The 25,664-nt window shown below is 43.6% G+C and overlaps 1 protein-coding gene across 4 annotated transcripts in view; it reads left to right on the top strand.

Annotated features, from left to right (window-relative positions):
• Window positions 1-25,664, top strand: part of RETREG1 (reticulophagy regulator 1) — a 150,707-nt gene that overhangs the window by 1,067 nt on the left and 123,976 nt on the right. The window lies entirely within an intron of this gene.

Genomic DNA, 25,664 nt, shown 5'->3' with positions numbered 1-25,664 from the left:
CCAAAAAGCGCTCTTCGCCAGGAAGGCCAGGGAAATGTCTGTCTCCTTCGTTGAAAGTGGTGTCCTGTCATCCGTTACCACGCTATTGAGGGCGGAGAAAAGCCTTCTTTGTTTGCTAAGTGTTCTCATAACAAACATGACCCACACAGTGCAGAATAATCAGACTCCGATACAGATACCTTGTTACAGGACAGAGATTTCTGAACCTTACAGTTGAGAAATAAATAAATTGCACAAAATAGACAGTCTGCCATTTTCTAGGTTAACTTGAGCAAGGTGAATAATATTTTCCTGCAGATCTCTGCTAGTCCTGGTGTTTTCTCTTAAAACTGGCTGTATCTTGTCGGAGGTCCCTGAAAGTGAATTAACTTTGGATCTCTTAGGTATCTGTGTTTGGAATAGAGTTTATTCCAAATCTATCTTATTATGGAGTTAATGCGAGCACTCAAATAAGAAGGACATATTGTCTTATGCTAGATTGGGCAATAGTCTAATAGTCTTAGGGCTGTGTCTCACTAATGTTTACAATGTTTTTAACATTTTCTTTTTCCTTTCTTTTTTTTTTTTTTTTTTTTTTTTTGAGATGGAGTCTCACTCTGTCGCCCAGGCTGGAGTGCAGTGGCGCGATCTTGGCTCACTGCAAGCTCTGCCTCCCGGGTTCACGCCATTCTCCTGCCCCAGCCTCCCGAGTAGCTGGGACTACAGGCGCCCACCACCACGCCTGGCCAGTTTTTTGTATTTTTTTTTAGTAGAGACGGGGTTTCACCGTGTTAGCCAGGATGGTCTCGATCTCCTGACCTCGTGATCCGTCTGCCTCGGCCTCCCAAAGTGCTGGGATTACAGGCATGAGCCACTGCGCCTGGCCTTAACATTTTATTTCTTATTTTTAAATTTTATTTCTTTAAAAAACTAATACAGTCTCATAGTTCAAAAGTTTAAAGGTACAAAAAGGTAAGCATTTTGAAAATCTCTTTCTCATCCCAGTCCCTGGCCGCCCAGTTTCCTCACGGAGGCCAGCAATGTTACTAGTTTCCTGTGTCTCTTTGCAGATAGTGCAGGTTTCAGCAAATACACCATATTCTATGCAAATTGTGGAATAGCATATGAGCTCTTCCTTTTCCTAGTATTTCTTGGTGATTGCTTCCTTGTTCTTTTTCAGCTGCTTCAGAATTCTATTGTAAGGATGTCTCAAATTACTTAACCTGTCTCCTACTGAGGCAGTAATGTTTCCAAGCTTTTGCTATTTCAGCGTTATAGCTAATGACCCTGTACATGCATCATTTTGCATATATGCGAGTATTTTAGAGAACTTCCCAGAAGTGGAATTGCTGGGTCAGAGGGCATGTGCACTTGTAATTTTGATGGCTGTCACCATATTGCATGCAGCTCCTTAGGGTTCTAATAATTTATATTCCCACCAGCAATGTGTATGACTGCCTGCTTTGCTACACTCTTGCGAAGAATATTTTATGAAACTTTTTGATCCTGCAAATCTGATAGGTGAAAAAGAGTATCCCAAAATGATTTTATTTTGCAGTTCTCTGTGATCGAGCATTTTATCTCATGTTTAAGAACCACTACCTTTACCTTTTATCAGCATTGTTTGTTTATAAATAACCTTTGTCTATTTTTTCAAGTAGGCCATTGTTCTTTTCCTTATTGATTTATAGGAGCTGTTTTTATATTAAAGACTTTAGCCTAATTTCCGTAACATGAGTTGCAAACTTTTTTTCTATGATGTTTTCTTTAATGACACCTATTGAAAATAATGTTTTTGCATAAAATAATTGAAAGGCATATTTGGTAGTATCCAGGGGTGTTTTCTTCCATCCATTTTATTCATACTGATGGAGAAGAAAACATTGGCCAGCCATTCAGCCTAGAAACAGCCTTCTCCTTATCTGTTTTATTTCATCTCCTGTTTGTGGCATCTGCATTCCATGCATGTATTTTCTTTGGCAAAAATGACTGTCCTGTTCTTTAAATTCAGAATTACTTGTTGATTTTGCATTATAATTCACTGGAATTTATGACCCATTTATTAATGTCATTAAAATTTTGTGTTTTTTTTCCCTTTTATTTGTTGCTCTGGGGGTTAAAATGATTTTCAAGGATATCACGTTTTCTTTAAATAATGTATTTCTTCTCAAATGATCTTAAATTATGTGATACTCTAACCTTCTGTGTCTTGGGAACTCTAAAGCACTGTATTTTCTATGAGAAAAAAAGATCAATTTTAAAACTATGGGGAACCCAGCCAAATCTGTCTTAAGCAATGGGATGTTGTTTTCACTTTAATTGATGTTATTTCATTTTTGTGGAAATAAACTTTTTAAAGATATATTTTTGAATGATTTAGCACCTGGCATTAGCAGTGGGTTTTAGGAGTCTGAATTTGACTCAAAAGCTTCAACATTTATTACCTGCCCATTATCTGCAAGATTTTGGGCAAAAATTGTGACACAGCCATAACCAATGGGTATAACTCAAAGTTGCATGAATTAAGTGTGGTGGAAGATTCAGGAAAGGATAATTCATTTTGATATGGTTTTGGGGAACAGTGGTATCGTGGATGGAAGAGATTGTGGGGTTCTTAATAAGGAGATCATGCTTGAACCAGACCTCAGTGGATGGGAATGATTGGGAGATCTAGTAGATGATCAAGAGCATTCTAACCCTGAGGAATACAATGAACCCAATAGCATCTTGAAGGTGTACCTAATATTTCAACCACCACACAGTAAACAGATGCAATGGCAGCATGGGCTGGTAGAAAATGTAGTGGGAGATAAGGTTGGCTAGGTGGTCTGTGGGGGCAATAGTTGCCTCAGATGCTATGTTGTGTGTTTGGATTTGTTTTTTCTGTAGGCAACAGGGACCAAAAAAAAAAAAATACTTTGTAGAAGTATCCACAAATAATTTAATGGATAAGTACATTGTGGTTCATTTATTTATTATAACTTGTGATACCATATAACAATGAAAATACAGCTTTAGCAACAACAGGGATGAATTTTACAAATGTAATTTTGGTCAAAAGATGTACAAAGTAATATATGCTGAATGATTCAATTAAGTTTTAAATGGTGCAGGAACTGAACAGGATTGGTTAGGGATACACACATAGGAGATAAAACTACAAAGAAAATAAAAGACATTCTTTAATCAGAGACGTGCAGGCACACACACACACATATGCATTCTTATCTATGGTATATTTTATGAAAAATACTAAAATATGAAAAAATGCGAAAAAATGACATTCATGAGAACTCAGAGGAGTTTGGCAAAATAGAGGCCACATAGAGTGCCTGTCTCAAAAAGCAGAGTTTCCACAACTGAAATAGATTGGGTAACAGTCCCATAGTTTTGTGGTGATGAGAGGCCTCAGATAATATTATCTCACTCATTTCACCAATGAAGAACATGTTTTTAGAATTTTTTTCCTTCATTTAAAATTTTATTTATTTAAAAATTAACTAACATAGCCTTACAGTTCAGATGTTTAAATGTACAAAAGTGTAAACATTTTGATGTCTTCCTACGCCTGTCCCTGTCTACGCAGTTTCCTCTCAGAAGCAACTGATGTTGTACTTGTAAGCACATCCTGAAACAGAATGAGCCCAATGTAATAGAAAATGTTGGTTTTTTTAAAAATATCAACTTTTTGTGGTTTACTACCAATAAAATGCCCATACTGTAAGTATACAGTCAAATGTATTACATATGCCTGTGTAACCACACTGGCAGTAGAGATCTAGAATATTTCATCACCCTTAAAGGTTTCTTTGCATCCCTGTTCTATCAGCACCCACCCCTGGGGACTGATCTGTTTCTGTCACTGTTGACTAGGTTGGACTTCCCTAAAGCTTTGTATAAATGGTGTTATTTAGGGTGATAGGGCGATGTCTATTTTTTTTTTTGAGACGGAGTCTCACTCTGTCTCCCAGACTGGAGTGCAGTGGCGCGATCTTGGCTCACTGCAACCTCCACCTCCTGGGTTCTAGCGATTCTCCTGCCTCAGCCTCCCGAGTAGCTGGGACTACAGGCGCATGCCACCATGCCTGGCTAATTTTTGTATTTTTAGTGTTGACAGGGTTTCATCATATTGGTCAGGCTGGTCACGAACTCCTGATCTCAAGTGATCTGCCTGCCTCAGCCTCCTAAAGTTTGTGATGTCTTTTGTGTCTGGCTTTGCTTACTCAGCATAGTTTTGTGATTCATCTCTGCTGTGTGTATCAGTTATTTGCTGCTTTGTATTGCTGGGTAGTGTACCACTTTGATGATGTACCACAATTTGTTTATCCATTTGCTAGTTGATGTTCCTTCAGGTAGTTTTCATGTTTGACTATTATGAATAAAGCTGTTGGAAAACATCAGGTAGAAATCTTTGTATGAAGTGTCTGTTTTTGGTGAGGAAAGTGGTAAGCCCTGATGGTTGCCTTGGATAGGTACAGAATGGAGTAAAAGGTCCGTTTCCTAAGTCTTGCTGATTGTCGTATTGAAATTTAATGGCTTATGATGCAGCTTCTCTTTTGGGCATGTTACCTCTGCAGCCTAGAAAGTGTCTCTGATGTGATTTTTTTTTTATTCAAGTTCTAGGGTACATATGCACAACATGCAGGTTTGTTACGTATGTATACATGTGCCATGTTGGTGTGCTGCACCCATTAACTCATCATTTACATTAGGTGTATCTCCTAATGCTATCCCCCAACCCCATGACAGGCCCTGGTGTGTGATGTTCCCCCTCCTGTGTCCAAGTGTTCTCATTGTTCAATTTCCACCTATGAGTGAGAACATGCGGTGTTTGGTTTTTTGTCCTTGCGATAGTTTGCTGAGAATGATGGTTTCCAGCTTCATTCACGTCCCTACAAAGGACATGAACTCATCCTTTTTTATGGCTGCATAGTATTCCATGGTGTATATGTGCCACATTTTCTTAATCCAGTGATCATTGATGGGCATTTGGGTTGGTTCCCAGTCTTTGCTATTGTGAATAGTGCCGCAATAAGCATATGTGTGCATGTGTCTTTATGGCAGCATGATTTATAATCCTTTGGGTATATACCCAGTAATGGGATGGCTGGGTCAAATGGTATTTCTAGTTCTAGATCCCTGAGGAATCACCACGCTGTCTTCCACAATGGTTGAACTAGTTTACAGTCCCACCAACAGTGTAAAAGTGTTCCTATTTCTCCACATCCTCTCCAGCACCTGTTGTTTCCTGACTTTTTAATGATTGCCATTATAACTGGTGTGAGATGGTATCTCATTGTGGTTTTGATTTGCATTTCTCTGATGGCCAGTGATGGTGAGCATTTTTTCATGTGTTTTTTGGCTGCATAAATGTCTTCTTTTGAGAAGTGTCTGTTCATATCCTTTGCCCACTTGTTGATGGGGTTGTTTTTTTCTTGTAAATTTGTTTCAGTTCATTGTAGATTCTGGATATTAGTCCTTTGTCAGATGAATAGATTGCAAAAATTTTCTCCCATTCTGTAGGTTGCCTGTTCACTCTGATGGTGTGATTTGGTTTTGAACCCATGGTTGGAGACCATGGCATTTAGAAAAGTCCATGCATAGGCCTTTTTCCTTAGTGCCTGTGGCATTGCATGACGATGGCATTACCTTCTATTGGTATAAATAGTAAAACTGTAGGAAAGTGATTTGCCTGAGGTGACCATGCAGGGGCACCCCTGGCAGGAGACCTGGGGCACTCTGACTTTTCAGGCGTCTCAGGCTAGGCACCAGGCAGTCCTGAATGCCAGCAGATCCTACCAAGAGTCCTTGGAGCACTATCTGTCAAATTGTTTTGGAAGGTTGCAGGGTTCAACTTCCCACTTGATGTCAAGCGCCCCTTCTCTGCCAGCATGAATGGGGTGCCCCAGCTTGCATTAGAGCCATGGCTCTCAAAGTGAGGTCCTGGGCTAGCAGCATCCACATCACCAGTGTCACCTGGAGACGCAAAATCATGGGCCTCCTCCACACTCACTGACAGGAATCTCTGCAGGTGGGCCCAAAGCATCTGGGTTTTCTCCAGCTCTCCAGGTGATTCAATACATGTTCCAGTTTGAGAACCACTATGTTTGAGCACTTTCTGGAATCGTGAGCTATCTTCTCCATAAGGCAGCATTTCCATTGCTGGGCGGCACTCACTGGTCAATGTTTTCCTTACATGAAGGCCATTGCTTGATTGTCTCCGCAGCTGCCCAGGATGTAGGCCCCTCCCCAGGATCGCCCTTTATGTGTTTCAAAATCCATTCTCTTCTTGGTTCCCACTGAGTCTTCTCTTCCCCGGCTGAGAAATCCTGGGCCCTTCCACTCACTGCTGTCCTGTCTGGTTTGCAGATCCTTCTGGCCGAGCTTCAGTTCATCTGTATTCTGCCTGGAATGCAGCATTCCTGAGGTGGCCTGGCCGCTGCATACTCTCTCCCTTCCTCCTGGATGGCGTCCTTCTAGCCTCACAGCCTGAGATAGAATTTCTTTACTACAGTTGACAATAACTCCCTTTTATAGATGCTACTGTTGCTGGTTGTTAGACTCTTAAAAATAAGTAAATATATATCATTTAGTGCTTTGTCAAAGTATGGCTGTATGTATAGTTATATACAGTTACAGTTTGTCAAACTTTACTAAAGTTATGATAAAGGGTGTTCACATGTAGCATCGTATTTAAACCTTGCAGGAACCCAGTGAGGCATGTGTTGTTCCCATTTTACACAGGAGGAAACAGGAGGCCCAGAAAAGTTAACTGAACACCAAAGATGATGTTGACCTATACTGTTCAATAGAATGTTTGTAATGATGGACATAGTCTGCCTTTGCACTGCCTGTTATGGTGGCTTCTTGTGGCAGTTGAGCATGTAAAATGTGGCTAGTGGGACTCGGAATGCCATTTGACTTTTATTTAAGTGTAAGTTTAAATAGCCACACATGGCTAGTAGCTGCTGCGTTAGCACAGTCTTAGATAAGTGCTGAAGCTGGGTAATGAAGCAGCATCCATTTTCCCTAAGTTCAATGATTTTTCTACCCTATCTCGCTAAAGAAAAATAGGAGACTATTAGGGCTTACTTTTTTCAATATTACAGAATCATACTTAGTAATTTCAGCACAGAGTGAACAAAATTATATTGGGAGAGGGTTGCTTCTGCATGAATGGGAAGGATCTTTTTAGACTGTCAGCCAGCCTGGTCCAAGTTCCTCGCCTTATCTTTGTTCCGTCTGGGTAGTCGGTACCTGTGAATGAGTGTCTGCTCCCTGCCCAGTGTGGTCAAGGGGCTATACCTGGGCCCAGGGGGTATACCAGAAGCCCAGTGCCTGAACTCAGAGAGCCTACCCACTGGTTTAGGAGACACAGCTGATTTGGTGAATCGATTGAGAGAGTACGTCACAGTTCCAAATTGCATGTCACGGTCTCCAGGGCTTTACAGTTGAGGACAAAGTGGGGATGAGGGAGGTTTGGAATAGCTGATGAAAGTCTCGTGAGATTTATTGTATAAGCCTAGAAGAAAAGGTATAGTTTTAAAAGTGAGGTTAATGGTGAGCGATTTCCATGTAGGACAAACTCAGGAAGAAATGGGAGATGAGCACTGGATGTTGTCGGGATGGAGAGACTCTCCTGACTCACACTGAGGGTCTGTTTTGGGGACAGAGAATTAATCTTGGGTTGCTGGATCCACGTGAGATCTGAAACACTGTAGATGTTATAAAAGGTTTGGTGAAATGAGCAGGACTAGAGGATATTCCCCTATGGTGAATAAGGTGGGGCTATTTAAAGACAGTGAGAGTGGGCTGTGCACGGTGGCTCACAATTGTAATCTCAGCACTTTGAGAGGCTGAGGTGGGCAGATCACCTGAGGTCAGGAGTTCAAGACCAGCCTGGCCAACATGGTGAAACTCCATCTCTATTAAAAATACAAAAATTAGCTGGGCATGGTGGCATGCGCCTGTAATCCCAGTTACTTGGGAGGCTGGGGCAGGAGAATCACTTGAATCCGGGAGGTAGAGGTTGCAGTGAGCTGAGATCACGCCACTGCATTCCAGCCTGGGCGACAGAGTGAGACTCTGTCTCAAAAAAAATAAATAAAAAATAAAAACAGAGTGGAGGGGAGGGGAGGGGAGATTTATGTGCTTGCTAGGGGGAATACCCAGAGGTGAGGCTGCAAATTAAAAGGGTGGGGCCAGGTTTTGAAGAGGTTACTATTGGACCATGCTAAGGAATTTGGATGACATGAAATAAGCAATACTCATCTATTACCCTAATATTAATACCATAATATTCCTCCCTTTCTTTCAGAACCTCCATTAAAATATGCAACAAGTATTTCTTCCTTTTTTTTGTTTTTTTAAATCGAGACAGAGTGTTGCTCTGTCTTCCAGGCTGGAGTGCAATGGCGTGATCTTGGCTCACTGCAGTCTCCGCCTCCTGGGTTCAAGCGATTCTCTTACCTCAGCCTCCCAAGTAGCTGGGATTACAGGCACCTGCCACCACACCCAGCTAATTTTTGTATTTTTAGTAGAGACAGGGTTTTACCATGTTGGCCAGGATAATCTTGAACTCCTGGCCTCAGGTGATCTGCCCGTCTCGGCCAGCCAAGCCATCACGCCTGGCCAAAATATGCAACAAATATTTCTTGAGTGTGTGCTATATGCTGATACTGTTCTTGGTGCAAGGGATATAACAGTGGACAAACAGATAAGATCCTTATTCTCCCAGAGCTTATATTCTAGTGGTGAAAGTGGTAGAGAAAATACAATAAACAAGTATACAAAATGCCAGAAAAGGCCGGATGTTATGAAGAAAACTAAAGCAAGGACAAGGGATAGAGAGTGACAGAAGTTACTACTTTGTTGGGTGGTCATCATTGGCCTTTCAGGAAAGGACCTTGAGTAGACACCTGAAGAGCAAGTCAAGGAATGATCCAAGCAGGTAACTCTGGAGGGGAGTGTTCCAGGCAGAAGGAATGGCACACACAAAAGCCCTGGGGTGGGAGTGGGATTGGGGTGTTTGCAGGGCAGCAAGGAGACCATTGTGGCTGGGGCTGGGTGAGCAAGGGGGAGACAGTGTTCGTTCAGCTCAGAACTTCATGCCACAACTGTGCCAGAGGCTTTTTGTCAGCTTTCTGCCAGCCCCTCTGGATGTATTAGGGGAGCAAGAGCCTGGGGCCAGGCACCAGCTAGGACACCATTGCAGGAGCACATGGTGCAGAGAGGCTGAGCCAAGGTAGTGGGGTTGGGGAAGAGGAGATGGATTTGGGGTGACTCTGGAGATAAAATTGGGAGGACAGAATGATTTGGTGGGTAGGGGGAGAGAAAGGCTATGGGCTAGATGACTTAGGCTATGGGCTAGATGAGGAGTGCCTGGTAGTGACCTTAACCAATGTAAGGGTGGCTGAGGTTGTGGCAGGCTGGGGTTGCCCAGATTTGGCCATGTTGCAATGGACATGGCTGTAGCTTACCAGGTGAATTATCCACGTGTCACTACAGTGACACAGACTGAAGCTCAGAGTGCTGGTTGAGTTTGAAGTATGGAGTTGCATGTGTTGGAGTTTAGTCGTTGCAGCCTTGGGAACGTGTGAAATTTCCTGGGGAGAGCTGGGGGAGAGTGTTGGGGAGATTGAATTACCACAGTGGGTGAATTACCACAGAAAGAGCACCTTGAGAAGGAGAGTGGCAGCAGAGGGGTGTCCCAGGAGAGGGTTGTTCTGGAGCAGCCAATGTGGCGATCACGAATGTCATCCAGTACTTGACTTGCAATTGCTCCTTCCTGGCCTTAGCTGAAGCGGTTTCTATAGGGGCCTGGTGGTCTCCAATCACACCCGAAGGGGAGGACACTCTCTTCCTTTCTCCGTGGCACCACCTCCTCGCTGCAGCATTGTGGCTCAGTGGAGGACATGGCTATCCACTCTATCTCTGGGCCTCTCTGTGATTTGGTTCTTAGGCTGGCTCCCGACTTGGCCAACAGGAATTCAAGTAGTTTAGGAAATCTTTTCTCTCTGCCATGGTCTGAATATTTGTGTCCCCTTAAATTTCATATGTTGAGACCTTCTCCCCAGTGCATTAGTTTTAAGAGGTGGAGCCTTTAGGAGGCTATTAGGTCATGAAGGGGGAGTCCTCATGAGTGGGATTAGTGCCCTTATAAAAGGGGTCAGAGGTAGCTTGTTCACTCCTTCCACCATGTGATGACACAGCAAGAAGGTGCCATCTGCAAAGCAGAGAGTGAGCCCTCACCAGATGCCAAACCTGCCAGTGCCTTGATCTTGAACTTCCCAGCCCCTAGAATTGTAAGACATGAATTTATGTTTTATATAAGCCACCTAGTTAATAATATTTTTGCTACAGCAACCCAACTGGACTAAGCACCCTCTCTCTAATGCTTGGCCTTCACCCCGATGAGATACCTTAGTTTGAATGTCAGAAGCTACAAGTCACCAGTGTTTCTATTTGTAGACTCTTAACACCCCACTCTCTCCCATTCTTGTTCCATTCTCTAGATGCCTGGAGATGCCTGGGTGGGTATTCCAAAGGACTCTAGAATTTGTGGGGAAAGGGACTATGGAGAGGCAAGGTCAATGATATGGTGGAGGAATGTGACAGCTTGAAGTTCTGGGGAGGACCGAAGGGGCTAGGTGAGAAGGACACCTTTTCTTCTGATTCCTGGGGACCCAGGGGAAAGATGGGTATACCTGTAGTCTAAGTGGCAAGGAGTCACATGTGTTGTCTGATTTCTCTCTGAAGGAGGATGGTAATCTACTGCAGTTGAGGAGGTTAAGGCAGGACAAGGCACCTGCAGAGACCGGCTGTAAGCTTTAGTGGAGAAGCATAAATGACTGGGGGAAAATGCTAGATTACACTTTTGTTTTGTTTTGTTTTATTTATATTTGGCCATTTCTTCAGTGCAGACATTTTATATCAGGCTCCTGTATCTTCATCTTTGTCCTCATTGACCATTTTTTTCCAAGGTGCATATTTAATGGAGTAGTACTAGTTTTAGTATTGTAGTCACCCCTATACTCTATTAGTTTAACAATAAATATCTTATGGGAAATTTCCCATTTGCTAAAGATAAAATGAGTCCAAGATATCCATATACGATTTCGAACGTACTTTTAGAAGCATGCAGCTGTGAAGTATTTTCAAATGTTTTGCCAAATGATTCAGTGTAGTGCTCTTTGTTTGCTGCTGATTCCAGTTTTTGGAAAGATTTTTGTCTCAGGGATGAAAAAGGCAATACCTAAGTGAAAACACATTGGGTGAGGTGTGGCCACCTCCACGCTCCTGACGGTAATCCTAGACTGGGAGAAAGAGCATGAGCCACCCACGGGAGGCTGGCATCCCATCTCTTCCCACTCACCAGACCTTTCACCTGAAAGATGAACTCAGATGACAGAGGGAGCTCTCCTGAGTTGTGGCCACGTGGACTTTCTGGGTTTCTAGATAAACCATTGTGGCTATTGTGTATTGAGCCATTCTTCTTTTGACAATTTTGTGGCACACTTTCTGTGGCCTTGCATGATTTCCTGGATTCCTGCAGTGATCCTTGATAATAGCAGTGACCATCTATGGGGCTCCTGCTTTGCTTGGCACTTGGTGGAGTTTCCTTATTTAATTATCACACCACACAGCAAGGTATCATTGCCCCATTTGGCAGAGGGGATATTGGGGTTCAAGGGATTTAAGTCACTTGTCCCAAGGTAAGGGTATTTGGCAGAATGGGGATTCCGATCAGGTTTCTGCTCCCCACCCCGCCCCAATAAGCTGGACTGCAAGGGGAGGTTGTTGGGTGTAATCAGAGCGTAATTCAATATGACTTCTTCCCTCTGCTTCTAGAAGACAGAGTTAATTTCTTTCTCAGATCAAGCCATCAGCTTTCACTCACAGAGCTTGCTGTCTCCATCTGCTTTATAGAAAAAGGTTAATTTATTTTCCAAGTAAAATTTCGGCACCAATTGTGGCTTCATCCCTGTAGAGGATTCCACCCCGCCACCTTGTTTTCCATTTTAGGCATTGATTACCAAAGCAGGGTGTGTATTTCTGTGAGTTGTCAAGTGGCCCAGTCTCATCATATTTCAGTTCCCTTTTGTGTGTGCTCTTTTGACCCACGGTGGCGGGGTGGGGGGGTGGGTGGCACTTTCCCTACAGGTAAGATGTCATGTGGGCTCTGGCCTGTTCTTAGCTGATTGCACTGCTTTGTGGTGTAGCGTGCTGCATGAAATATGTGATGTGGGATGCAAGCCCAGGTGAATCTAGAGTTTGGGGTACTGACATGTTGTGCTGAAGGAGGGTTACTGCCACTCTGAGGGTGGGGTTGGGCTGGGGGGCAGGGAGCCGTTATGGAGGCAGCACAGGAGAGCCCACACCCGCCCGTGCCTCTTCTCACCCACTCTGCAAAGCTGCGTGCTCTGTAGGCAGCTGCTGTCCCACCAGGACTGTGACCCCCTGCATCTCTGTTCCCTGCTCTGTCCCTTCCCTGTCATCAATCTCCCCTGTCACCTCTTCAGTGAGGTTGTCCCCAGCCTAGACTCCATCTAGGTCTTGCTTGTTAATTTCAGTTTCAGATCTGCAAATATTCTTCAGAGAATTTGGTGCACCTTGAAGGTATTTTGTTAATTTTTCTCTGTGTTTGTTTTTCTAATTCTTAAAGCCTTGTTAAAACTCTGTTAAGTATCCCTTGGGTCAAAGAAAAAACTTAAAGCTCCAATTACAGAATATATAGTAAATGATGTGGAGAATATTGTGTATGAAGATCAGTCTCTCCCTCACACACACATACATCTTTAATGTCAATTAATTCCACTGGGTTTTTAATTGAAATGCAGCAATTTCTTACTCTATCTCACCTTACTTCCCAGTCCTGTTTCTAGGAGCGACTGTTGTTTGTTATGCTCTTTGCTTTATATAGACTTTTCTAAGTAAAATTCTGTTTTTTTTTTTTTTGAGACAGAGTTTCTCTTTTGTTGTCCAGGCTGGAGTGTGACGGCGCCATCTCGGCTCACCACAACCTCCTCCTCCCAGGTTCAAGCAATTTTCCTGCCTCAGCCTCCCGAGTAGCTGGGATTACAGGCATGCGCCACCAGGCCCAGGTAATTTTGTGTTTTTTAGCAGAGACGGGGTTTCTCCATGTTGGTCAGGCTATTCTCAAACTCCTGACCTCAGGTGATCTGCCCACCTCGGCCTCCCAAAGTGCCGGGATTACAGGCATGAGCCACTGCGCCTGGCCTGTAAGTGAAATTCTTAAAATGCTGGTTTTTGATTCAGCAACATAAGACATTAATTTTCTCCTGGCACCCCGATTCACATAAACTCTTCTCATCCCCCTTCCCTTGTAATGATATCAGAAGTTTTTGTTAAAGCATTTTGACTATGTAAGTATTGTTCATATACAAGCTAAGTAGAGTATCATGTTTATGTTTCCTTTCTTGTTCAACGTTATTTTGCCGTTACTGTCAGACTTCTCAGCCTCACAGTTCCCAGTGAATTGGGAAGAGTCCCAGAGTTCCCAGGAACTCACCCTCTTAGTTCCTCTCAGTTCCCATCCTTCTGTTCTGGTCTCCTCTGATGCCCCACTGGGCTTGCTGTCCACTTAGGACACACCCATCATCATCGTTTTCCTTCTCTCCTCTCTTCTGGAGCCCCTGATACTGGGCCCTTGCTTAAAACAGGGGGTCAGGACAAAGTCAACATCCTGAATGGGGAGGCCCCCATTTCTTCTTCTTGAGAATATTCGTGAGAGTGTAAGGTTTTCTTCACATTTATCCCGAGTTCTTGATTTCTGTTTGTTTCTCCTCTGTTCCTGAAGCCTTCCTTGGTGCACTCCTCTGTATGGGGAGAGCACATTCTCTAGCTTTGAGAGAGTACAGAGGAAATACATGTCTTGAGAACTTGTATGCGGAAAACATCTTTATCCCGCCCTTGCTGTGGATTTCTCGTCTGGCTTGATTTAGAGTTCTGGGTTGGGAGGAATTGCCCTTAGAAATTGGAAGCATCGCCTCCTTGTCTCCTCACTCGCTTCCAGTGTTGCACTTGAGCTGGCGAAAGGCCTGCCAATGCCTGATCTCTTATAGATGACCTGGTTTTTCTCCCTGGAAGGTTCTGGGGTTTTCTCTTGATTATTGATATTTCAACCTGATAGGCCTCTGTTGATTTTTTTTTCATTTATTGTTCTTGGTTTTATGAACAGTCTCAGCTGGAAACATATCTTTCAGTTTTGGAAAATTTTCTTAAAGTCTTTTAAAAATAATTTCCTGGCCAGGTACGGTGGCTCATGCCTATAATCCCAGCACTTTGGGAGGCTGAGGCGGGTGGATCACTTGAGGTCAGGAGTTTGAGACCAGCCTGGCCAACATGGTGAAACCCTGCCTCTACTAAAAATACAAAAATACAAAAAATACAAAAAAAATACAAAAATACAAAAATTAGCCGGGCATGGTGGCGCATGCCTGTAATCCCAGCTACTTGGGAGGCTGAGACAGGAGAACCTGGGAGGTGGAGGTTGCCGTGAGCCGAGATCACGCCATTGCACTCCAGCCTGGGCGACAGAGCAAGACTCCATCTCAAAAAAAAAAAAAAAAAAAAAAAAAAGAAAATTGCTCCTGTTTGTTTTTCTCTTCTTTTTTTAAAATTTTGTTTCTAGAGGCAGGGTCTCGCTGTGACACTCAGGCTGGAGTGCAGTGAGGAGATCATAGCTTAAGCGATCCTCACACTTCAGCCTCCCGAGTAGCTGGGACCACAGATACACACTACCATGCCTGGCTAAATTTTAAAAATTTTTGTTAAGATGGGATCTTGCTGTGTTGACCAGGCTGGTCTCTAACTCCCGGCCTCAAGCAATCCTCTAGCCTCCGCCTCCTGAGTCACTGGGATTACAGATGTGAGCCACCACGCCCAGCCTGTTTTCTATTTTTTCTGGAGACTCTTACTGGTCAAGTGTCTGACTTCTTGGATTGCTCCTGATTTTCTTAGTTTTTCTATTTTCATCTTTGTTTTCTGTTCTGCTTTCAGAAAGCTTCCTGTATCTTTTGCGTTCTACTGATTTAAAATTTCTGGTCTCATTTTTAGTTCTAAGACATTTTCCTCATTTTTGATTTTTTTCCTTTTAGATGCACTTGTTTTGATTCTTAGGTTTTTGATTCTTAGATTTTTCACCTCCTTAATAAAAAGGAGAAGACAGTTTATTTGAGGTTTTCTTGTGTGTGTTCCAAGTTCCTTATTTCTGTGTGTTTTGTGTGTGTTAGGTGTTGAAGGCTTTCCTGAAATATCTAAGGGGTCCTCAGATTTCCTGTTCCTGTTTCACAGTAAAGGGCTCCAAGGCTGAGCACAGTGTGCTGGGCTGAGGAGTGGCCACTTCACAGCGTTCACTGTGGGTCATCAGCATGCTGACCTCTCCTGTGGGGGCGGGGCAGGGAAGGGAAGCCTGACTCCGAGTGTTCTGGGAGCTGTGCCAGGGAGATGGTGAACACGTGGGGGTCCCAATCAGAATGTGCCTGGCATCAGCTCCCTGTTCTCAGCGTGGTTCCTCTGCCCTGCTCTCTTCTGTCCTGTTACCCCCGGGGTCTGAAGCCCTTCCACTTTAATTTTTTCAGAGAACAACCTCCTACTTCTATCAGGGTGGAGGAGGTCGTCTCTCCTGACCTTGCTGGGTGGGTAGTAAGATCTGAAGTTCTAACTGTTCGTCATACAGATTTGTAGGCTGGGCTCAGTGGCTCATGCCTGTAATCCCAGCACTTTGGGAGGCCAAGGTGGGTGGATCACCTGAGGTCAGGAGTTCAGAACCAGCCTGGCCAACATGGCGAAACGCCGTCTCTACTAAAAACACAAAAATTAGCCGGGCGTGGTGTTCTGCACCTGTAATCCCAGCTGCTTGGGAGGCTGAGGCAGGAGAATCGCTTGAACATGGGAGGTGGAGGTTGCAGTGAGCCGAGGTCACGCCACTGCACTCCAGCCTGGGTGACATCTTCACACCTGTCCTGGCCCCTGCCTTCTCCCAGTACCTTCCACCCCCATGCTTTCCTGGGACCTGCAGCTCAGGGGGACGTGCTTTTGGGGGCCTTCCCCTTGCACCCTTGCAGTTCCCAGCGCTCTTTCTGCTGCTCACTCAGTTATCAGCCTGGAGCTTGCTTTCCATCTTCCAGACGTCTGTCTCCTTTCCTGCTTGCTTTTAGCATCATGCATGCATATCTTTGTCAGTATTTTTACTTTTTATTTTGGCGTGGTTTGGGGAGGAAGAGGAGAAAGATACGCATGTTCAGTGTGCCATGCCTGACCATAGGGCTGGCTTCCCCACCTGAATGCTGCCTCCAGCAGGGCAGAGAGCAGTCTGTTGCTTCAGCCATGTATCCCAGCACTGTGGCATATGGTAGGTGCTCAGTAATTGAGTGGGTAAAACTTTAGTGACACCCTCTGCTTTTTCATCCACTTCCTCATGATTCCCATACTTTTGGGAAAGGTATCCAAGTTCTCTGCTCACCTCCCTTGAGAAGAATTTCTCTTTTCCCATTTCTTTTCCAAAATACTGTGTGGTTGTGATAATTCCTATCCAATCCAAGTGCAGCACTTTGTAGACTTTAAATTAAAAATTGGCGTGATGACAATTTATTACTGAGTAGTAATACGTGTCTAGATTTTGAAAAGTTTACTGATTAGAATATTAGTGAATGGAGTATATTTGGTTCTAGCTAGTCTCACTGAAGCATGAGAATGGCATTTTATTACAGCATTTCTTTTTATTTGTAAAAAATTTACTTATTTTTTCTTTTTTATTGAGACAGGGTGCTGCTCTGTTGCCCAGGCCGGAGTGCAGTGGTGTGATCTTGGCTCACTGCAACCTCCACTTCCGGGCTCAAGCAGCCCTCGCCCATCATCAGCCTCCTGAGTAGCTGGGACTACAGGTCTGTGCCACCACACTCAGCTAATTTTTAAAATTTTTTGTAGAGATGGGGACGCACTCTGGGGTCTCACTCAACTCCTGATTGAGCCAGCCTGGGTAACGTAGTGATCCTCCCACCTCTCAAAGTGATCCTCCCACCTCAGCTTCCCAAAGTGCTAGGATGGCGAGCATGAGCCACTGTACCCAGCCTGTAACATTTAAACAAATAGAGCAAGATTTGTGAATGAAAGGCCCCCTGTATCAAACTCTAAATCCTAGGTGTCTTCAGCCTACCTTGATCTGACATTGAACTTTAACTGTAGTGGGCCTCGAAGGACTTGGTGGGGTCCGTCACTTACAAACGATGGTTATAAAGGATGGTTAAAGGTGGTTCTTAGTGTTTAAAATCTCCTGGGAGAGATGACACGGAAAGCAGCAACTAGTTTGGTATGACAAATATGAGTAACAGGTACCTAGGCTGCTGCTACTGTGGGAAGGAACAGAAGTCTTCCAAATCTGGTGACTGCAGGGAGGTCCCACTTTTGTGAGTTGTGAATGCTAAGTAGAAGTGGTTTGGGTGAATCAACATAAGCAGAGCCTTCCAGGCTGAAGGAGTCACAAAGGCTCCGAGGGTGACAGTGAGTAACATGGCCCTGGTTTGTTTCATTAGCAAATACTCACTGAGAACATGGTAGGTAGAATCACTGTGCTAGACACTGGGGACACGGTGTCTTCTTCCCCCATGGAGCTCACAATCTGGGGAAGAAACTCAGGTCAGAGATCCTTTCCAGCACATTCTCATAAGTGCCATGCTAGCGCTATGTAGGAGGGGCAGCCATGGTGGTTGTAGTCCGGAAAGACCTAGAAGTGACATTTTAGCTGGACGTAAAGAGTTAGTAGGTGTTGGCCAGGTTGCCGGGGTGTGCAGGGGAAGGATTTGTTCCAAGCCAAGGGAGCAGTGTGTGTGTGAAAGTCCAGAGGGAGGAGTGTGGACTGCTGAAAAGGTGCAGGGAGTTCCCTGTGGTCGGGAGGTAGGGAGATGGAAGGGGAGGGGGTGAGGCAGGGCAGGAGCTAGGGCACGGTGAAGAGCCTGGAACTGGAGTGGAGGGGTTTGGGTTTCATCCTGAGTGCAGTCAGAAGCAGGGGGCTGCCCAGTTCCCTCCAGTGTAGTTCCTTACCTCTGGGGCAAGGAAGTTGTGCCAGCGGTCACAGGAGGTGAGGCTGGAAAGGAAGCAGGTCCAGATCCTCAAGGGCTTGGGTACTAGTTCCAGGACTGAGACCTCTTTCACGCCTGGAGAACTGATGGGCCATTATAAACAACCCCTGGCACTGACGTGATTGATTCTTTGTAGAAAGCACTTGAGGGGCAGTGAGGAGGGGCATGTGGGAGACATGTTGGAGGCTCAGAGTGGGGCAGCAAGGGGAAGTCTGTTTTCTATAGGAAGCCACTAGTGAGGTCACTCTTGTGGGTGGGGGAGGACCAAGGGCAGTGCAGGTTGGAAGTGCCCTTCTCCCTGGGAGGGTTCTGGAGGGTACTGAGTCCAGCAGAGAAAGGCAATGTGCTTTTTGTGGCACTAAGGTTAGGGGTTATTAAGATTTATGATGCTTTTGGATTTAATGACGAAGGTACAGTGACAAATCAGTGAATAAGGATAATGTTACAATTCAGAACTAATGAGTGTGGAGCACTTATCCCGTGCCAGATATTTTAGGCACTACAGTGTCTCTTATTCCATATACATAACAACTGTTGGAAGAGGTAGGTGTCATTACTAATATTCACAATGACACTGAGGCACAGAGAAGTCAAGTGACTTGCCAGGGGCACACAGCCACACTCATGTGTGGTTGCAACTGTTTTACACCCAGGCAGCCTAATTGTAGTTTATCCTCTACTTGCTGGGTTATTTTGCCCATTATATGCATTTGCCAGCCTACTTCTTCAGGATTCTTTCCATGTCCTTTGGTGTAGATGCATTTTTCTGTTGTCTGACAAATGTCAATAGTCTTAACTATTGACTGATGTCTTCTAGTACATAGGTAAGCAGAGAATCAGCCAGACTCCTGTGCGATTATTTCTCATGCTTTAGATCTTCAGGGCAAGCTTAAAGCATTTCTTTTTGCCTTTTGTACTTCCAAGGCCCAACATCTGCTTGCGTATAGAAGCTGCATATGATTTTTGTGGTCCATTCTCTAGTTGGACCATTCTCTAGGTTTGACACAGGGCTTCTTTGTCGCACGTCTCCAGGCACTCACACAGAAAACAGCGTGAGTGGCATTCCCTGGAGTTGCAGTGAGGTTGCCTGGCTGGATGTTGTGGGCTTTGTTGAGTTTTGCCCTGGAGGGTGCGTGTCAGGTCAGGTAATTGGACTGGCTTTGTGGGAACTGCCGGATCCTAGAATAGGCTGTGCTTAACTGAATGAAAAGAGAATTCATACTTTGGTCTCAGCAGGACAACTTTCAAAACAAATATTCTAGTCTGTGATTGACCAGGATGCGTTGAGTTGAGAGCGTCACTACTGCTTACATTTTAGGTTTGGCTTCGAGCGTAATGCTTAATGCTACATGGGTGCCAGTTTCCCCTTGTCAGCTTCCAAAAAGCCACTCTGGCAGCTTTTGCATGTGTTTTGCCAGTCTGCGTAGCAATGAAAGAAATGTACCTCTGGAGTGGCAGATTTCAGCAAAAGAATCATATTGAAATCATATCCCATAGCTGCCCAGTTCTTTGAAGGCACTAATCTGTTTTCAGTATTTCAAACGCATCATGGAAGATAATTATTTCTATGATCAAGTTGCACCAGCTCTGACCTAGTAAACCGTATTATTTGTTTCATTGGCAGCTAAAACCTTTCAAAAGAAGGCATCCATATGATGAAATGAAAGGAGAGGAAATCTTTGCTCCAGTTTAACCACCTCGTGTTACAGATGAAGAAACTAAGTCCCAAGGTCCCTCAGCTGGTGACATTATGACCCATATCAGAGTCTCCTGACCCCTTTTTTAAACTACATGCACTAAGTGTTGAGACAGTGAACATGATGAAACTTAGGAAGGCAAAATAATAATGTTCCCAAGTGTGAGAATCACTAAGTATATTTTGCAGGTCAGTGTGGGAACTTTACTGTGTTGGCCCAACCATGTCTTTGGCGGTCTTTTGAGGGTCTGGAGTATTGACAGATCTCCTGGTGATCTTCCAGGACCCTAAAAAGCTCTTAGCTGTGAGATTCAGGCCCTTGTCTCAGACTTCACCATCCTTTCTTGACCCCCCTCCCCAAAAATGAGCCAGAGTTTGCTAAAAGTCACTTTGATATAAGGAGGCAGTCAAGGGCTTCCTCTTGCTCTTAGTAGTAATAGCTTGTGTTTGATCACAGCTACTTGAAACAGGTGTTTAACATTTAGCTAATGGTAGTGCAGCCTTCTTTGAAATAATGAGAGTAACTCCTTCCAGAAAACTTTTCATAGGAGGAATTTTTGGCAGTTGAAGATGCATTTACTATTCAAAGGAAACATTTTGTTGTATGCTCATAACTAACAAGTTATTACTTGTGTCTGCTAAAACAACACCAAGACCTGTTAAAATGGAAATGGTCACTTTAATATGGTAGTTATATTAGTAATCATAACACAACTTAGTGACTTTTGTGGTTAATAAATTCTCTCTAAAAGAGCTGTTGACCTCTTTTAATTAAGCTCTTCTGTAGCTATTAAACGTAATACAGGGTGCCTACAAACAAAACATACATGCACTCGGTGCTTTAAAAAAAGATCTTTCTTGTGAAATAAAAACAAAATATAAAAACAAGGACTATTAAAGGAGTCTATTAGAACGCAAGGTTTAGGGGGCCTCGTGTACAAGACTGTACATGACCGCCACCCTGACGGGAATGTCATCATGAGTCAGGAGATGGCTTCATGGTTTCTGGTCTCGGGCTCAGTTGCTCATGAGTTGCATAAGATCCAAATACCATCTTTGCACATGGAGAAAATGGCTCATAAGCTGAAGGAAGGATATTATATGAAACTCTCCTGCAACTGAGCTCCTGTAACCTGGATGGGTATATCTTGGGGTATTCACTGCAGTCTGGAAACCTTACTTTATCTCTTTCTTCATTGTTTTAGAAATGAATGTATGTCTTCTTGGCATACCTTCTGAATTTAACTTCCAAATACCTTCTGGATAAATTGAAAACAACACCTTGCATCACTATGTCATCTATAACATCAGAAACCTTTAGTGAGAGACTTTTAGCCAGTTTGTGATGGTAGTCTATGAAAAATGCTTTGTGTGGTTTTTGTTTGTTTGTTTGTTTTGGAGTCTTGCTCTGTTGCCCAGGCCGGAGTGCAGTGGTGCGATCTTGGGTCACTGCAGTCTCCGCCTCCCGGGTTCAAGCGATTTTCCTGCCTCAGCCTCCCCAGTATCTGGGACTACAGACATGCACCACCACGCCCAGCTAATTTTTGTGTTTTTAGTAGAGATGGGGTTTCACCATGTTGATGAGGCGGGTCTTGATTTCCTGAGTTCAGGTGATCCACCCACCTCAGCCTCTCAAAGTGCACGGATTATAGGTGTGAGCCACCACGCCTGACTGAAAAATGCTATGTTGAGCGTTTAACTTTTTTTTTTTATAAAAGTTATCTACATATTTAAAGATATTTAACAATGACATTTCATGTTTGGCTCATTTTCATTCAGTCACATTCAAAAATCTATTCTAATACACTTAGAACTTGTAGCTTTCATTTATCAAAATGAAAGTTGGGCATCAGGAGAAATTTTGATTCTTAATTGTATCACTGAATACAGCCAAAAGGTTCAGCACACTTGTACATTGATGTACTGTATGACTGAGAAACTTAATTCTGTGTGCATGCCAGCTTTTGTCTCCGATGGTGCCCATTAAATCTCTGCTGTGTGTGGGTTTTGCCTGGTACAGACAGGTTGTATCTTAAGATTGTGAGACCGTGATCCAATACATGTTTGCTGTGGGCCTGTGACGTTGAAAAACAATGGCTGTTGGCCAAAGAACCAATCATGGGCTACCATCCCCAGAATGTCAGTGATGATCTTTGGCTTTTTGTTGGAACTACCAGATGTCTAGAAAGAAGGCCAGACATTCGTGATATTCAGATTTGGTGTGGCTTTCACAGTAAACATGGCTGCTTAGATTTGAGGGAGGTGCATCTGCTGCAGCTCCTCTGGTGATAGGGATGCATGAGTCAGCAGAGCACCATTCTCTTTGACCTCAGCCACACCATTGCAACATGACTTTAGTATGGGGCAAATTAGGAGAGCCAGATTTACTTCTGTTGGTTATCAGACCAGATTTACTTCTATTGGTTATCAGGTCTTCTGAAAGAGAAGAAATAAGATTTGTCTAAGCAGATATCCAAGGGCCATTCATGTTATCTCATGCTTCCCAAAGGGTCTTTAATAAAAATGGTATAGACATTTTAATGTTCCCCATAGTTTTATTTTTCCCCCAATTTGGCAAGCTGTCATTATTATGATAATGTGCTTTAAGGAATTTATGATTAATGATTACATTGATTACATGCATGGTTAATTAATTACATTAATTGAATCATTCGTACAACAAATACTGAATGAGCAACAGCAAACAACAAAGTATTTATTGAGTGCCTATGATTGGCCATGCAGAGACCTAGTGCTTGAGTGACATTGGCGAACAGGAGAGATGGTCCCTTCTCTCACAGAGCTTGTAGTTTGGGGTAGGGAAGGACAGACAGATGGGAAACAAATGGTGGCCAAGCAAACCAACATACAAGTGGGAATCAGAAGGCGTGCTCTGAAAGGAAAACACATCACTCCGGGGGAGCAGTGGGGTGACCTAATTTGACAGCAGGCTGCTAAGGAGACTGAGTGGAGTTTTCCTTGCTGAGTGTGACCACTGGGCATGGGATGGTGAGTCAGGGGTTCACTGTTGTGCCTTTGCCAAGCTTTAGAAAGCAAACGCCTTTTGTCAAAGAATCCACATTTTCCTTTTCTTTTTTTTTTTTGAAAAGCTTTTAAGTTCAGGTTTGTTATATAGGTAAACTCATGTCAAAGTTTGGGCTTTGTTGTACAGATTATTTCATCAGCCAGGTACTGAGCCTACACCTAATAGTTATTTTTTCTGCTCTTCTCTTTCCTCCCACCCTCCACCCTCCAATAGGCCCCAGTGTCTGTTGTTCCCCTCTTTGTGTCCATGTGTTTTCATTGTTTAGTTCCCACTTATAAGTGAGAACATGTGTTATTTGGTTTTCTGTTCCTGCGTTAGTTTGCCAAGGATAATGGCCTCTAGCTCCATCCGTGTTCCCATACCGGACATGATTTTTTTTTTTTTTTACGGCTGCATAGTATCCTAGGGCATATATGTACTACATTTTCTTTATCCAGTCTATCAATGAGCATTTAGGTTGATTCTGTGTCTTTGCTATTGTGAGTGCTGCTGCAGTGGACTCACTCGTGCATGCACCTTTATGATAGCATGATTTATATTCCTTTTGGTATATATTCAGTAATGAGATTGCTGGGTTGAATGGTAGTACTGTATTTAGCTCTTTGAGGAATTGCCATATTGCTTTCCACAGTGATTGAACTAATTTACACTCCCACCAACAGCGTGCAAGTGTTCCCTTTTCTCTGCGACCTTGCCAGCATCTGTTATTTTTGACTTTTTTGTAATAGCCATTTTGACTGGTGTAAGATGATATCTCATGGTGGTTTTGATTTGCCTTTCTCTCATGATCAGTAATACTGAGCTTTTTTTCATATGCTTCTTGGCTGCATGTATGTCTTCTTTTGAAAAGTGTCTGTTCTTGTCCTTTGCCCACTTTTTGATGGGAAGAACCCACTATTATCAAAATAGTTCATTCTTTTTTGGTACAGTGGATTTGTAGTTCTGATGTAGTTGAATTGATTGGGATTATTTTTAAAAGACTGGCTCGACCAAGGACATTTCTTTGTTATTATTTTACCTCTGTATTCACTTCTCATCTGATTGAAATATAAGCTTAGGATTGTGTTGTAGACTCTATTCTAGTCCAGATTCACAGTGCTGATTATGAACTGGTGTCATGTGGTTGAAGTGAGGCATTTTCTTTTCTTGTGGCTGTTTCATGTCAAATGTCACAAACACAGACGCTGTGGCACTCCTTTGGAGAGCTTGCTGAGGAGCTGCCACCTTCCCTTACTATCTCTTCTTTTATTCTTGTTCCCTGCATTGTTTTTCATGGGCTTTGTCTTTCTTGTTTGGAGAGTAAATACGGCGCTGGAAGTCACAGGTGGAATTATCAGGAGAGACAGATGTTTTCCGTTGGACTTGGTTAGGGCCTGTGCTAAGGGAGGGCTTTGTCCCCCTTGTTTAATTAGAGAAAGTTGTTAGGGTTGTTTGCACCCCTGTGTACCGCTCATGTGTGCACACAGAGAGCGGGGAACCTCGGACCTGCTGGGTAAGGGGAGCACTTTCTAGCAAAGCCATGTGAATTGGTAAATGGCATGGGAGGGGGTGGTAACACTTCTCATCACCTTTTCCTCCTATTATAGCTCCTTTTTGACAAACAGGGAAAAGCATTAAAAACAAACATCCCCAGCGACTCACTTTTAACAAATCAGGGTGGTACTGCTGTTCAAGTCCTCATTCTGGCCCTCGGGCTCTCAGAGTCAGCATGGGGTGGTTACCTGTGACATTTGCTTATTTTATAGGCTTGTTATGTTTTAGTGATTGATTCTTTCCATATTAAGAAGATATGGAACGTTTCACTGTGTTAGTTTGTATTCTTCTCCTATTGAGTTACAAAAGGGTTTCACTAATGATGAACTGTCAAGTTCTTAACCCTAAAGAGGTCATCTCAGAACCAGATTTGTGGCTGTCTTCCTGCATCTCAACTATGGCTTGAATTCTTTTGTGCTAAACTTCAGCCTAAGTCATCTCCTTTTCCTCGGTTTATTTTCCCTTTGCCCCAATTCCTTAGTTTTTTATATTTATTCTGTGCTATGATAGATATTTAAGTTCTCTCAATTGGTTTTTGGACTGAGGTGTAATAGAAATAAGTGCTATGGAGGCAGGCAAATACGTGTGTGTGCATGTGTGTGTATGTTTGCATGCATGTGTTTGTGTGTTTGTGCATGTGTGTACATGTGTGTTTGCGTGTGTGAGTGTATGTTTGCATGCATGTGTGTGTGTTTTTTTGTGTGTGTTTGTGTGTGTGCACCCACCGGGGAGTAGGGGTTTCTGGGAAGAGGTGAACTTCTAGCTGGGTGAACCCAGTCCAATGACTTACTCTTTCTTAGCTTTAGTTTTCTTATTTGTAAAAATTGGGTAATGCCATCACTTCACAAAATAACAAGGAGGCCCTGGGAGACAGCCTGCCTCGAGTCCGTGGCTCACATGGATTCTGCGGCACACACACGCCCCGAGTTCACTCAGGCTACGGGTTCTTTTTCAGAATCATAATTTTTTCATTTCTAAGATATTTCATTAAGTTTTATATTACTATTTGTGCTATTTGCTGAAGATTCTTTTAAAAATCAAAGTCTAAAACAGGACATTAAAATATTACTTCACATAAAAGAACCTTGAAGGAAGCCTGGCCTGCAGCTTGTCCTTCGAGGTGCAGGCTCCTTGAATTCCAGGAAACCTGGCTGTACAGGTGCGTAGTCTCTGGGCTTTTTTGTTACCACAGGCGCTGCTGTCGTGTGTCAAGGTGCGTGGTCTCCATCGGTGTGGGCACCATGACCTGTGCGTGTGAGGTGCTTGTCTTGCTGTGACCCTCAAATACTCCTGAGGGATCCTGGAGGTC

Source organism: Pongo abelii, chromosome 4 (assembly GCF_028885655.2).
Source record: "Pongo abelii isolate AG06213 chromosome 4, NHGRI_mPonAbe1-v2.0_pri, whole genome shotgun sequence".
NCBI classification, from domain to species: domain Eukaryota; kingdom Metazoa; phylum Chordata; class Mammalia; order Primates; family Hominidae; genus Pongo; species Pongo abelii.
This window is presented reverse-complemented; position numbering and strand designations above follow the sequence as displayed.